This window comes from Odocoileus virginianus, chromosome 10 (assembly GCF_023699985.2).
Source record: "Odocoileus virginianus isolate 20LAN1187 ecotype Illinois chromosome 10, Ovbor_1.2, whole genome shotgun sequence".
NCBI classification, from domain to species: Eukaryota; Metazoa; Chordata; class Mammalia; order Artiodactyla; family Cervidae; genus Odocoileus; species Odocoileus virginianus.
The window spans coordinates 18,922,447-18,937,757 of NC_069683.1; the positions used below are offsets into that span (position 1 = coordinate 18,922,447).

The 15,311-nt window shown below is 39.7% G+C and overlaps 1 protein-coding gene across 8 annotated transcripts in view; it reads left to right on the forward strand.

Moving 5' to 3' along the window:
* The window catches only part of LRRC4C (leucine rich repeat containing 4C), a 1,326,823-nt gene that overhangs the window by 1,296,647 nt on the left and 14,865 nt on the right, over positions 1-15,311 (forward strand). For 2 of the 8 annotated variants that reach the window (XM_070473153.1, XM_070473156.1), the window contains one exon: positions 8,048-8,148. The exons of the other annotated variants lie outside the window; for them this stretch is intronic. The gene's annotated coding sequence lies outside the window, so the exon portion shown is untranslated. The remainder of the gene's footprint in view (positions 1-8,047; positions 8,149-15,311) is intronic. 8 annotated transcript variants of the gene reach the window in all.

Consider the following 15,311-nt stretch of genomic DNA (forward strand, 5'->3'; position numbering starts at 1 on the left):
CTGTATGCAGGTCAGGAAGCAACAGTTAGAACTGGACATGGAACAACAGACTGGTTCCAAATAGGAAAAGGAGTACATCAAGGCTGTATATTGTCACCCTGCTTATTTAACTTATATGCAGAGTACATCATGAGAAATGCTGGGCTGGAAGAAGCACAAGCTGGAATCAAGATTGCTGGGAGAAATATCAATAACCTCAGATATGCAGATGATACCACCCTTATGGCAGAAAGTGAAGAGGAACTAAAAAGCCTCTTGATGAAAGTGAAAGAGGAGAGTGAAAAAGTTGGCTTAAAGCTTAACATTCAGAAAACTAAGATCATGGCATCTGGTCCCATCACCTCATGGGAAATAGATGGGGAGACAGTGGAAACAGTGTCAGACTTTACTTTTGGGGGCTCCAAAATCACTGCAGATGGTGACTGCAGCCATGAAATTAAAAGATGCTTACTCCTTGGAAGGAAAGTTATGAGCAATCTAAATAGCATATTAAAAAGCAGAGACATTACTCTGCCAACAAAGGTCCGTCTGGTCAAGGCTATGGTTTTTCCAGTGGTCATGTATGGATGTGAGAGTTGGACTGTGAAGAAAGCTGAGTGCCAAAAAATTGATGCTTTTGAACTGCGGTGTTGGAGAAGACTCTTGAGAGTCCCTTGTTCTGCAAGGAGATCCAACCAGTCCATCCTAAATGAGATCAGTCCTGGGTGTTCATTGGAAGGACTGATGTTGAAGCTGAAACTTCAGTACTTTGGCCACCTCATGGGAAGAGTTGACTAATTGGAAAAGACCCTGATGCTGGGAGGGATTGGGGGCAGGAGGTGAAGGGGACGACAGAGGATGAAATGGCTGGATGGCATCACCGACTCGATGGGCATGAGTTTGTGTAAACTCCGGGAGTTGGTGATGGACAGGGAGGCCTGGCATGCTGCGATTCATGTGGTCACTGAGTGACTGAACTGAACTGAACTGAACTGAACTGAATATGTAGTAGTGGAGTTGAGAAGTGCCAAGGCTCTTGATAACCAGAATTTCCATTGTATAGGTAATAGGCTGTAAAGGTAAAAAGATGTAGAAATAAAAGGATGCAAAATTGGGAATAAGACCAAAAAATAAAGTATCAAGCGGACTTTGTCGTGAACTCTTACAAGGATGGGCCCTGGAACCATTGTTTGGTACAGGTAAGAGGTTAATTTTTTTTTTTTTTTTTTTTTTAAGGAATGAGTGAATGGAGTCACTGTTAGAAAAGTCTTTGTCAAGGATGGAGGTTGAATTGGAATCAAGAGTTTTATTTTTGGACAGGTTGATTTTCGCTACCTTCAAGTGGAAGTCTTGCATTAGCAGCTATATACATGCACTACAAGCCTGCATTGCCAGCTGGAGATAAATGTTTGGCAGTGTTCAGTTTGTAAATGATTTCTAAACTCACTGTAGAGAATCACTTAGACAAAGGAGAGGCCCACTACCTGAGCCCTGGTACACACTCCAGTGTTTAGAAGCCCCAGATCTAGTGATGGAGTTAGGCAGAGTAAACAAAGAGTTGGGAGAGAGAGAGAGCAGTTTCCTAGGAGTCAAGTGCAGAGAGTGTTTCAGGAAGGACAGAAGAGTCACTTATGTCAAATGTTGCTAATTTTCACCTAGCCGAAAACTGACAATCAGCCACTGGATTTAGTAATAAGCGCGGCTTCCACTCCCAACTCTTTGTTCCCCTCTCTACACACGCTATTCGTACCCACTGCCTTACTCTCACATTATTATAAATACCAGGCATGTTACCTTCTAACTCAAATTTCATATTTCCTATTGAAGGGTTGTTAATGGTTCTTGAAACCATGGGATTTAGGGGAACTTCCTGTAAGTCTGAGTTGCTGCTGCTGCTAAGTCCCTTCCGTCGTGTCCGACTCTGTGCGACCCCATAGACGGCAGCCCACCAGGCTCCCCCGTCCCTGGGATTCTCCAGGCAAGAGCACTGGAGTGGGTTGCCATTGCATGTTTTTCAAAACCAATGCTATAAAATCCAAATATCATCTCTGAAAGAAATGTTAATCATATTCAATTTTACTTATACAGTAAAAATACTATTTGAGAAGTTTGAGAAGCCCTTTCACTTACATTATCTGTTCCAAACAAAACTCTCTAACACAGCAAAATGCCCAGCTTTGAAGCTTACACCGTCAGACCAAACACGTGCTAACGCCTCCTTGCTGGAGTCAGCTACAAACCCAGTCTTCCCTCCTCTTTATTCCTCGATGATTTTAACATCTGCCTCCCTGATGCTCTCTTCAGCCCTCCTCCTGATAAAGTTCTTGGTGATATCAATATTCGTGTCAGTCCCTTGATCTTGATTGCTATGGGTTGCTTCCATCTGCATTTGCTAGTGGTTTCCTGTTTGTACCAACTGCATGGTGAAGTTTGGGCTAGAAAGCTTTGTAATTTGTTGGCATTAGAAATCATTTAGTTTACTTCATTATACTTCACAAAAGGCCAGCTCTATCCTTTGTGTTTCTTTGCTCCAATCCTGTGTGGCCCTCTATCTTTGATTCTAATTTTTGATCTACCATTGCCGCAGGAGTGTTGGGAAAGGAGTAGTGGTACATGAGGGTGTATAGGAGGAAGAAATGTTAGTGTCTCTCTTGCTTGGGATGTAGAAAATATCCCAGTTAGAGTTTGCAGCAGTTGCCTATGTCCAACTCTTAACAGCCCATTTGATTTTAACATTTCAGAGTATTTCTTTAACTATTTCCCGTCCATCTTTAAAAGACATGATCTCATTTGATCTGAAGAGGTGGTTCTGAACAGGATGGAGGATCAGAGAGAAAACGTGACTTGCTTCAGGTCATACATCCAAGAAGTCAGAACTAAGTATAGACAATAGATCTTCCAACTCTAAATGTGGTTTTTTTTTTATTGGCATTAAACAATGCATTGTTCAAAATGGCCAGTGGTTAAAATAGCTGCCTTGGCTTTATGCCCAGAAGAGTGTAAAAATACAGTGGCAATTTAATAAATATTGTCACCAGTGTCGTCTGTGGTGAAGAGGGGAACAGCAGATCGAGAAATGTGCTGAATTATTCTAATGGATGCTTTTTCCCCCTCTTAGATTGGCAAACACACTGCCTGTTTACAGCATAGAGACCACAGTGGAGAGCTAGGTGGGTGATGATTCATGCTAAATCTTTGCCACAATATGCTGAACACTACAGCAGCAGCTAATGTGAAGTGGCTCATTATACACTGTCAAATCCAATAACAGCCAAAGACTGGCTTTGCTGCAGCAGAAACAACTTGTGGGAAGCCTAGCTACTGCAAACCACTACTGAATTGCAAAAAAACAAAAACAAAAAAAAACAGGCTTCAAGAGAGTAGAAAAGACGGAGTCACTGAGTCATATTTGCAAATTTGTCTTTGTCACTTTAGAAATGGCCTTCATGGCCCCAGCTTGACACCAGAGATGGCTTTCCTTGGGATTCCTTTCTCTTGTGAGCGCCTCTCCTTTCAGTTATATTTTATGGGCTAGAGATGATCTCAGGGCCATGGCGCATAGACAGAGCTGGAAATGTGGTGGTTCTCTTCTGGAAATATTCCTAAACCTTCCCCTCCCCTCTCCACCCTCCACCAGCCAGTGATGCCATTCACATAAACACATTTACTTTCTACTGCCCCACGGCATCTGTGGATGGTATTTGTACCTAATAGAGAGAGAAGATCAGAAGGCAGGAGGCAGAAATACTGCCTCCTTGCTTTAAGACTTAGGGTCATGTGTCTTTTTGTCTTCATTATATTGTGATCTCCTATAAAGCAGGATCCTGGGTTTATTTATCTACTTAGTCTAATGTCTATGAGCCATAGTTGACCCTCTACAAATATTGATCAACAAAATTAATGTATTTCCTTCATAAAAATCCATAATGAAGCTTGAGTTTAATTTTCTCACTTCTCTTGTTCCAGCCACAGGGGCTGACACATAGTAGGTAGACATCAGGTGCTTGTTTACTGAAGGAAGGAAGATATGAATGAGTCCATCAATCATATGGTTCCCTGCAGCCTAATTAAAGCCTCAGCAAACCTCTTCCAATCATCAGAGACAGAAAAGTCATGGCTTCCAGTCATTATTTGCCAGACCACCAGGAATAATGCCCTCAAAGTGGTTGTTTATTTTGGAAAGCAGAAACTAATCTGAAGCTATTTTCTTTATTTTTATATTCAAATGCCTGTAAAACAGAAAAACACCAGAGACCTATTCATTGCTCACAAATGATCTATGGTGTAATAACGTGCTTGCTCTTCCAGCTGTGATGCACTTTGGTGCCATCCTGGGTTTAATTGAAAATATGCTGTGACCTTGGCTTTGTTCACTGGATATGGGGGAGGGGGTAATTGGCATGAGGCCTCCAAAGAACTCCCTCTTAACGAATGTCATTTGGCTAATTTGGGGTTCGCCTGCAGGAAATAACCTGTGAAATCCTGGGAAAACGAGGTGCATTTTATTTGCATGCAACTCATATGAAGCTAATGATTTTTAAAAAACACAACTTTTTTTATTTAGCCGTACTTATTCATTGAATTCTAAATGCTGTGAGGATGATAATAGTATTGTCTCTTACAGTTTCATGTTTCATCATAATTAAATAAACAGCTTATGAATTGCAGTCCAAAAAATGTCTGTGTTCCACTCTTAACTTAAGAGGGTTTCCATAGAAACCATGGGCCGCGAATTTAACTGACATTTATTGGACTTGAGGCTATATGTAGCATTGACAGCGCTCTGTATTTCTCTCTGCCCCTCTGTGTATATGTCTTTCTTTTCCTTTAACCTTCACAACTATCTCTTCCCCTCACGGTCCCCTCCCCCGCTCCACCTCTCTCTCCCCTTTCTCTTATTAGCAATGAGGAAGTAATTTGGACTCAGTTAGATTTAACAAATGCAATAATACTAAAATGAGCTCTGATACTTAAGTGTAATTGTGTTATTAGCTGGAAATGTTTTTCTTCAAAAACAAAAGAATTGAGAGTGAAGTTTACTGAAGTGGCGCATGCTTATAAGAAGGAAGCTTTAGCTGCCAGTTGAAAGTCTGCAGGCGACATATCACAGTCCACATTCATACCCCAGCGATGGTTTTTCCTTGATTTAGTTACCCCAGATTGATGTTTTTCTTCCGTCCTAATTTTCACTCTTCTAAATGGAACATATAATCATTGTGCTGATCATATTCCAAGAGAAAGGAGGAATTTACTTAGAAAGACAAAAACATACTATACACTGTGTAACTGTGCCAGAGAGTTTACTAGGTACTTTCCTTTAGCTTGTCTTAGTTAATGCCACAAAAGTTATAGCCAGGCCGTGGACTGAAAGGAAAATGGAACTGGAGCTGGTGGTTGAAATTCAGGCTTTATCACAGTCTGGATCTAAACCTTGCATACAGTGCTTCAGTTCTCTGTCTCAGAAACAGACTCACGGACTTAGAGAATGAACTCATGATTATCAGTGGGGGAAGGATGTGAAGGAGGGGTTGTTAGCAAGTTTGGGATTGGCATGTACACATGCATTTAAAATGGATAACAAATAAGGCCCTCTTGTAGAGTGCAGGGAACTCTCCTCAGTGGTGTGTGGCAGCCTGGATGGGAGGGGAGTTCGGAAGAGAATGGACACATGGATGTGTATGGCTGAGTCCCTTTGCTGTCCACCTAAAACTATCAAAAATTGCTAATTGATTGTTTGTTAGTTAGTGGCTCAGTTGCCTCCAACTCTCTGACCCCATAGACTGTAGCCCGCCAGGCTCCTCTGTCCATGGAATTCTCCAGGAAAGAATACTCTAGTGGGTAGTCTTTCCCTTCTCCAGGGGATCTTTCCAATCAGTGATTGAACCCACCCAGGTCTCCTGCATTGCAGGTAGATTCTTATGGTCTGAGCCGTAAGGGAAGCCTTACTCCAATATAAAGTAAAATGTTTAAAATAAAATAGATAAATAATATCTAATATTCTGTCTCAGTTTCCCAAAGACAGAATAAATATGAGCATTTTTAAGAAATGGAGTTTGATTAGCATGAGACATGCTAATACAGATAGTATACCTTAGTAGCGGTCCTTGTCATCATGGCTTTCTAAATAATGAAAATGAGCAGCCAAAAATGTGAGTCAGGTGTCCAAAAGTTGTGCAGCTAGTAGAAAGTGGATTTGTCCATTGCAGTGATGAAAAGGAGAGGGCTTAGACCTGAAGTCAGTTACTAATTGTGAAATTTGGGGTAAGTGACAAATCAGCAGAGTATCTGTTTCATACAGTTGTTATGTGGATTAAATAAAACTGTGCATGTAAAGTACATAGAGAGTGAGCCATGTAGAAATCTATGTGCTATGCGTTTTGCTTTTTCTCTCCCTCCCAACTTTCTGATTTGTTTTGCTTGTATGGACACAAAGTGAAAAAAAAAAATGATCGGTCTCCTAACTCTGTGTAATACATCTAGTTTTAAATTATTTCATAATTCATAGACTATCTCAAGCTATCCTGAAAACAATGAGAAAGGAAAGGCAGATAAGATCACATCCATTTATAGGTTGGGAGAAGTGAAATTCAGAGTTGTTATTCACAAGGTTTCCATACAGTGAATGAGGAAATGGGAGTTTGGACTTTGTTCCCTAGGATTTCTTTTTATAATTAAAACTCTCAAAGTCTATTATTCTTAATTTGGGTCCCAAGTTCGTGAACTTTAAAGCCTAAACTCAGCTGATTCTAGCTCACCTATCTACTCAGTGGGCTTCCCAGGTGGCTCAATGATAAAGAATCCACCTTCAATGCAGGAGATGCAAGAGACTCAGGTTCAGTCCCTGGGTTGGGAAGATCCCCTGGAGAAAGAAATGACAACTCATTCCAGTATTCTTGATTGGAAAATTCCATGGACAGAGGAGCCTGGTAGTCCATAGTTCCTGGGACTGCAAAAGAGTAGGACATGACTGACACACACACACACACACACACACACACACACACATAATCAGTGTTGAAAGAGAGAACATTTTAGCAGGAAAGAAGAAAGGAAGGTGAGGAAATGAGGAGGTGGTAACTGCAAAGTCTGTCTCCTGCAGACTGTCTTTAGGTCATTCTCCCAGGATCCAAAGGGGGATACAAAAATAAAATCTTCAACTCCAGGTTCAAATGAGGCATTGATTTTGTAGGGCAATATGTCTTAATGTTGCTGGTTTAAAAAGGGCAGGGAGAAGAAAAATGCTAAAGAAGCCAGGTATCTCTCAGAGATGTGGATAGGTACCTAGTGAGTTCAGAAAAAGAGTATAGAGCTAGAACAAGAGAGTGATGGGACAGGATTTCTGGAGAGAGTGATTTTTCCTCTTCCTAATCTTCACATAGGTCCACATGCACACATGCATATTCAAGACTAAACAGAACAAATATTTCTTAGAAATATAACCATTGTATGGCTCCAGAGAGCTTCTAGCAGGAGGTAAAAATGTTAGCTCTGCCATTTTTATTTGTTCTGTGCTTCTGCTTGCCTTATGACCAGAATATTCATTTTATGTTGTCTTTGGAAGAATTTCTTTAAGCTCCTTTCTCCATTTTGTGTTACTTCAATTAAAACTAAATAAAATAGTTCCCAAAGTCACTTAGCTAGACACATGGAGATAGCAGTCCATCATGATGTACTAAAACCACAGGGACAAAGAATGACTCTATAGAAAACTCCTCTGAGTTGTGGAACTCACTCTCCTGCTCAGGATTCCTCACAAAAGTTACATGACACATGGTACTATTGCCAAATTAGTGTAACTTAATTTCTTTCTTCCTGGTGGCTCAGACAGTAAAGCGTCTGTCTGCAATGCTGGAGACCCGGGTTCGATCCCTGGGTCAGGAAGATCCCCTGGAGAAGGAAATGGCAACCCACTCCAGTATTCTTGCCTGGAAAATCCCATGGACAGAGGAGCCTGGTAGGCTACAGTCCATGGGGTCGTAAAGAGTCGGACATGACTGAGCGACTTCACTCTTACATAACAGTGAGTGATAAATAGAAAGTTTAATAGTTCTCTTTTATGCCCTAATAGATCATCCTGTTAGTTTTGGAGTCAAGGAAAATGTGTAAGAAAAGGAACTTCTCCACGTGCTCTGGAGCAGGATTAACAAACTTTCTATGGAGAGTCAGAGAGTAAGTGTTTTGAAGCTGTATGGGTTTTTTTTTTTTTTTTTGCAAGCCATATAGTTTAGCACAACTACACAATTTGGCATATTAATATGAAAGCAGCCATAGGAAATACAGATATGAATGGGTGTGGCAGTGTTCCAATAAAACTCTATTGACAAAAAGAAATAGTGGGCCAAATTTTGCCTATGAATAGTGCTACTGATCTTGGAGATTTTTTTTGCCTACATCTCCATCCATCTTGTGTTTCTGTTCATGTGGCAACTCCAGCTTAAAAGACAAAACTGGGAAGTGTGTGGTGACAACCATATCATAATTATCCTCATTTTGTGGGTCTTACTCTTTGTTATACTTATTTTTGAATAAATTTTATCCTTTCAGTATTCCTTTGGCATAGAAAGACATAGGTAGCCTGTCTTCACTTTTTAGAAGGGTACAGAAAATTTAAGTGGCTTGTATTAGAGGTGTCACTCCACAGCTATAATATCTGTATTGGGATATGACTGTCACCATTGTGTTTTTTCAATTGTTCTTTCTAAAGTGCATTCTCTAGGGAATAAAGATGGTGGGAGAGATAACCAAAAGGTAATTTTCATTATCTAAATCATGAAGAAAGTAGCTAACTAATGGCTTAAGCAGAGACATACACAGACGTTACTTTCTTACCCCATTAGGATACCATGGATACCCAGTTCTTTCTTGCTTTTCATGTATATTCCTGAGTTTTTTCCATGATATATTTTTGGAAATGATGCGTTGTAGGCAAATGAATAACAGGGAGTTCCGGCTTTGCGCAGTACTGTGTTAACAGAAACTTGTGCGTACTGGAACCGAGTCTTCATTTTGCAAGGTTCCATGGTAACTGAGAGCAAATCTGTTAGAAACGAACTGTGCAAAAAAAGAGGACTTGTTTTCGATAAGGCATGACCTCTGGTTAACACAGCAGGGAGCAAAATAAGGACTGCTTTGAGTAAATAAATAAGAATCCTGTTCCCAAATGCCTGCATGCGCCATGAAATCCCCTCTTTTGTGGTCGTTAAGGAGAAACGAAGAAGTCACTGATGGCAGGCACTTCCGTCATCTCACATGTCAGCATCCAGGTCTCCTCATTATGCAATGTGAGCAGTTTTGAGGCTACATGAAACCAGTTCCAGGTTCAATTAGGAGGCCATCCCTGCTATCTGTATTCTGAGTAAACCACATTGCCTGGAAATCACAGAAAGAGTCTATTCTGTTTCCTCCCCTTGCTCACATCTCATAAACAGACTCAATTAAAGAGTTTCCTTATCAGGTTTTTCTGGGTCATTTGGGTGAATTTATTAAATTCTTAAGTCATGCTGAAAACTGGAAGGGGACGGCCCTGAGATCTTCAGTAGGAGCCAGGACCAAATGTACAAGACTTGTTCTGATGTTTTCAATTCAGTTCAGTTTCTCAGTCATCTCCGACTCTTTGCGACCCCATGAACCGCAGCATGCCAGGCCTCTCTGTCCATCACCAACTCCCGAAGTTCACCCAAACTCATGTCCATTGAGTCGGTGATGCCATCCAACCATCTCATTCTCTGTCGTCCCCTTCTCTTCCTGCCCTCAATCTTTCCCAGCATCAGGGTCTTTTCCAATGAGTCAGCTCTTCGCATCAGGTGGCCAAAGTATTGGAGTTTCAGCTTCAACATCAGTCCTTCCAATGAACACCCAGGACTGATCTTTAGGATGGACTGGTTGGATCTCCTTGCAGTCCAAGGGACTCTCAATAGTCTTCTCCAACACCACAGTTCAAAACCATCAATTCTTCGGCGCTCAGTTTTCTTTATAGTCCAACTCTCACATCCATACATGACCACTGGAAAAACCATAGCCTTAACTAGACTGACCTTTGTTGACAAAGTAATGTCTCTGCTTTTTAATATGCTATGTAGGTTGGTCATAACTTTCCTTCCAAGGAGTAAGTGTCTTTTAGTTTCACGGCTGCAGTCACCATCTGCAGTGATTTTGGAGCCCCAAAAAAATAAAGTCTGACACTGTTTCCACTGTCTCCCCATCTATTTCCCATGAAGTGATGGGACCAGATGACATGACCTTAGTTTTCTGAATGTTGAGCCTTAAGTCAACTTTTCACTCTCCTCTTTCACTTTCATCAAGAGGCTCTTAGTTCCTCTTCAGTTTCTGCCATAAGTGTGGTGTCATCTTCACATCTAAGGTTATTGGTATTTCCCCCAGCAATCTTGATTACAGCTTGTGCTTCTTCCAGCCCAGCATTTTTCATGATGTGCTCTGCATATAAGTTAAATAAGCAGGGTGAAAATATACAGTCTTGATGTACTCCTTTTCCTATTTGGAACAGTCTGCTGTTCCATGTCCAGTTCTAACTGTTGCTTCCTGACTTGCATACAGGTTTCTAAGAGACAGGTCAGGTGGTCTGGTATTCCCATCTCTTTCAGAATTTTCCACAGTTTATTGTGATCCACACAGTCAAAGGCTTTGGCATAGTCTGATCTTTTAGAGAGTCCCAAGAATATACAGATGTGAAGCAGTCAGTGATGGGTCAGGAATTAGGAGACCTTGTGAAGTGTAAAGGGAGGCTCACCAAGTTAAGGACTGTGCACCAAATGTAGGAAAAAAGTCTGCTGTCATGTTCACCCTATATGTTAGGTAAAAAACAGCTTAGTACAGGTCCTTATTAACTCAAACCTCAATTATTGACATAATTTTGTAGTTGACCGTCAGGCCTTACAGTGCTCACTTTCCTAACCATATCCCATATTATTCAAATTTGCTTTTCCTTGCTCTTCTCATTGTTCTATTCCCTACCAACAAAATGAAAAAAAATCAAGTCCCAGCAGCCCATCCTACGAATCAATATAGACTCCCATTTCTTTGGTCTATTCTTCACAATTGGGTATTATTTTACTTAGTCTACCTTATCTGCATGTTTTTCAGCATAGATTCCTAGTAGAAATCAGGTTGTATGCCTAGAAATTAGACTGTTTTATGCTTATAATAGCTGCCATACTTTTCCCACCCCCCACACGCCTATTTTCCTGCAAACTCATTTCTCTTTCTGTCTTTGGTGTGTGTTTCCTATTACATGCATTCTTCCCTTGCACTGTCTGCTGTGTTCCTTGTTCACTGCCTTAGGAATCCCGCTAAACTGTATGATTTTCTTTCTTTCTTTTCTTTTTTTTTTTTTTTGATGTGGACCATTTTTAATGGTCTTTGTTGAATTTGTTACAATATTGTTTCTGTTTTATGTTTTGGTTTTTTGCCCTCAAGGTATGTGGGGTGTGGGATCTTAGCTGTCCTACCAGGGAACAAACCCACACCTCCTGCATTGGAAGGCAAACTCTTAATCACTGGGCCACCAGGGAAGTCCGCAAACTCTAAGATTCTTGATGGGTGAGTGACAGTTGGCCCATGCTGCTTGACACTTGGGAAGCACTCCGCAAATATTACTGAAGGAACAAATGCCTTTTTTTTCTCTCTCTCTCTCTCTTGGAATGCCAGACCTTTTGCTTATCCAAATGTACATATCCTACTAAATCTCATGTCTACATAGCTGTCACTGACTGTTTAAATCTTATTGGTTCTCTCTGAACACCAGCCTTCTTGTAATTATCCACAGAGTCGCATATATGCTCAGGATACACAATGACATTGGTTCATGACTGCTGTTTATGTTAGGGACGTCTTAGCACCGTGTTTCAAGTGATCAAATGACAGGCCGTTACAGAGTGGGAGGAGTTCCCTCAGAGGTAAATTCACACAGTGCTGGTGATCATATATTATTGGAGTTGAAATGACTTTTGGAGATTCTCTTTCCCAGCATCCTGCTGTGAAATGAATCCCAGACATCTTTACATATACATGTAGGTATGTATGTATATATTTACACATATATGCTGCTGCCGCTATGAAGTTGCTTCAGTCATGTCCGACTCTGTGCGATCCTGTGGACTGCAGCCCACTAGGCTTTTCTGTCCATGGGATTCGCCAGGCAAGAATAGTGCAGTGGGTTGCCATTCCCTTCTCCAGGGGATCTTCCTGACCCAGGGATCGAACCCGGGTCTCTTACATGTTACCTGCATGGGCAGGTGGGTTCTTTGCCACTAGTACCACCTGGGAAGCCCAGGTATATATGTATATATTTATTTTTGCAAAGAGTGGGACATGACTGAGTGACTTCATTTCACTTTCATATGTATATGCATGCATACATATAGGGCTTCCCTGGTGGCTCAGTGGTAAAGAATATGCCTGCTAATGCAAGAAACGCAGGAGACGCGGGTTCAATCCCTGGGTCTGGGTCAGGAAGTTTCCCTGGAGTAGGAAATGGACACCCAACTCCAGTATTCTTGCCTGGGAAAGTCAATGGACAGAGGAGCCTGGTAGGTTATAGTCCAAGGGGTCGCAAAAAGTCAGACCTGACAGATTGACTGAGTACACCCGTACGTATATGTTTGTGTGTGTGTGTGTGTGTGTGTGTGTGTGTGATCACAATCTAGAAAATTATGGCTTTGTACAGCTTAATAATAAACAGGGAAGAAAGTACTTGACAAAGTATTAGAAGGTAATTTAAAAATCTGAATTTCTTTGTATATATGGCATTTATTCTCTTCAGATTCTTTACATGGCAATTTAAATTGCTTTAAAAATAATTTTAAAAATTCATATGTCTTTTGGTTGCTATTGTTAGTTGGTTTATTTTCAACCTAAAAAGGCAATGATGACCTTGGCACAGTGCATTTCCTAAGGATTCTTGATCAGTTAGGTGTTAATGGCTATCAGCTCCTCGCAGCTAAGTCCAAAGGAAGGATGGGACTATAGGTCATTAACTGTATGACCAACTTGCAAAAATCAAATCCTTCTCTACCTACCTTGCCAAGGACTTATGCTTAGGATGAGCTTGTTAGATTTTCAAAAGCCTCTTTAGTTACTTGCCCTTTCATTATACCAGACAGAAAATGTATAAAACTATTTATGTTAATATACACATATATGTAAAAAGACAGAAGAATAAACATTAGCTTCTGTGGACCCACAGGGAAATGTGAAAATTAAGTTTTCATATTTTGATTAAACATAATTATAAATATAATTCGAAACTCTCACCCTCTTTTATTTGTTTCTTTTATTCCCTTTTTCAAATTGAAAGATTAGAGAGAATCGTTGTATTGTGCATCCTGATAGGCTAAAACATGTGTTCAGTTTTTGCAATTCAACCTCATTAAACATTAGATTTTTTCTTTTTCGATGGAGAGGGTGGTTCTCATTAGGGTTTAGTTGTGTTTGTTTTAATGGAGTATTATTTTTTCTCATCCCTGTTATACAATTGGCCTTCACTAATAATAATAATAATTATTTTCCCCTTTGGCATTAGTCACGATTATCCAAAATATTCTGAGATAGATAAACATAGCAATTCAACTAGCAAAATGAAGGAAAGTTCTAGAGCAGAGAAGTCCTTGTTTCTTTTCTGTGGAGGAAATTCTGGATCCTATTTCATTGTGCATCATTCTGAATCTTATGCTGACATGAATTTTTTAAAGAAATGACATGGAGTGACAAATTATCCCTGACTACCAATGTGTAAGGTATATGACAGGCCACATCATCACCAGAGAAGACTGTACTCCAAGACTTTTCCCAATGGACACTTGTCTGGAAGAATTTACTCAAGACCTCAATCAAGTCTTTAGTTTCTTCATTTCAGAAATTTGGTTTTGGTAGCTCATCATGAGAAGGGTGTAGTCATACTTACTAAACACATAGGAAATATAGAATAGAGAACAGAATACTAATTTGCTAAATTATAACTAGAACCTTCAAATACTTTAGTCTGTCAAATCTTTTTCTGTACGATTTAAACTTTTTTGAATCATAAATCTCTGAAAATGTGATGACAAAGCCAATGAATAATCTTCCTATAAAAATACACAATCACATTTATATGAAAATTTACATATGATTTCAAGAGATTTACAAGTGGTTTGAAATCCGTTCATGAATGTCTTAGGAATCCAGGGATTGAACTATGAATTTTTATGGAAAAGCAAATTATAATTAAATAAGGTGGCTGATAAGAAATCAAAATAAGAAAATGTGATTGTATGATTTGGATTGCTTTAGCATCTGATTATGATAGCCTGATGCATCAATCATTCTCCACAATTGGATTTCAGCTGTCACCAGGATTAGACAAATAACAAGAAAAACAGCAATGAACATTCAAACAGTATTGACCGTGTACCAGACAATGTTCTAAATCCTTCTTTATGTATTAACTCATGTATGCTCACAAATGGAGTATATACATCAAAGTATCATATCCAACTTATAGGTAGTTTTATAGACAAGTACTCCACACATTTAAATCTCTTATTTTTAAAAAAATTTCTATATTCCATTAGTATCCACTTAGTTATGTAAGTAGTTGATAATCTGCATCAACCAGTTTTTTCCTGAGCCCATTTATTCTTCCTTCCTTTCTCCTTTTCTTCCCTCCTTTCTTCTCTCTCTCTGTCTCTCTCTCAATACACAGATATTTAGTATATACCACATGCCAGGAACTAGGATATGGTCTTTAGGATACAGTTTATTGCTGATAAGGAGAGATTTTTATTTCCTATCCTAATCAATTATTTTTAATCACCCATATACATGCTGATTTTTGATAATCTACTTCTTCTCAAAGTTATTGTATTTACAAGTTTTTATGGGGGGTAGGAAGAAAAGTTTTTAATGAGATCCCTCTTTACCATTTGTACTAAGTTGTGTGCCATTTTAAATTTTTTGCTTTGTTTTACATGTGGGTCTTATCAGTAAACCTTGATAAAATTACCTAATAAACCTGGCTCCTGACTGTGAATTTAAATGTGGACTACATTCCATAATGCAATTCAGCAGATATTTACTGAGTGCCTAGACATCATCCAATTCCTGCCTTTAAGAGGCTTATGATTAGCTAGATTGAATGCATTCCCAAACATTTGCATTCAAGCACACATTTGATAAATGTTGTAGTTTTGGTATTGTAGATCCTTAGGGGAACGATGAATTAATACTGGCCAGTAAAACCAAGGAAGATCTACTAGAAATGGCCACTGTAAATCATCTCTGGGTTACAATTTTGAAAGAAAAATCCAGGTAGGACTTCCCAGGGCACGGGAAAAACA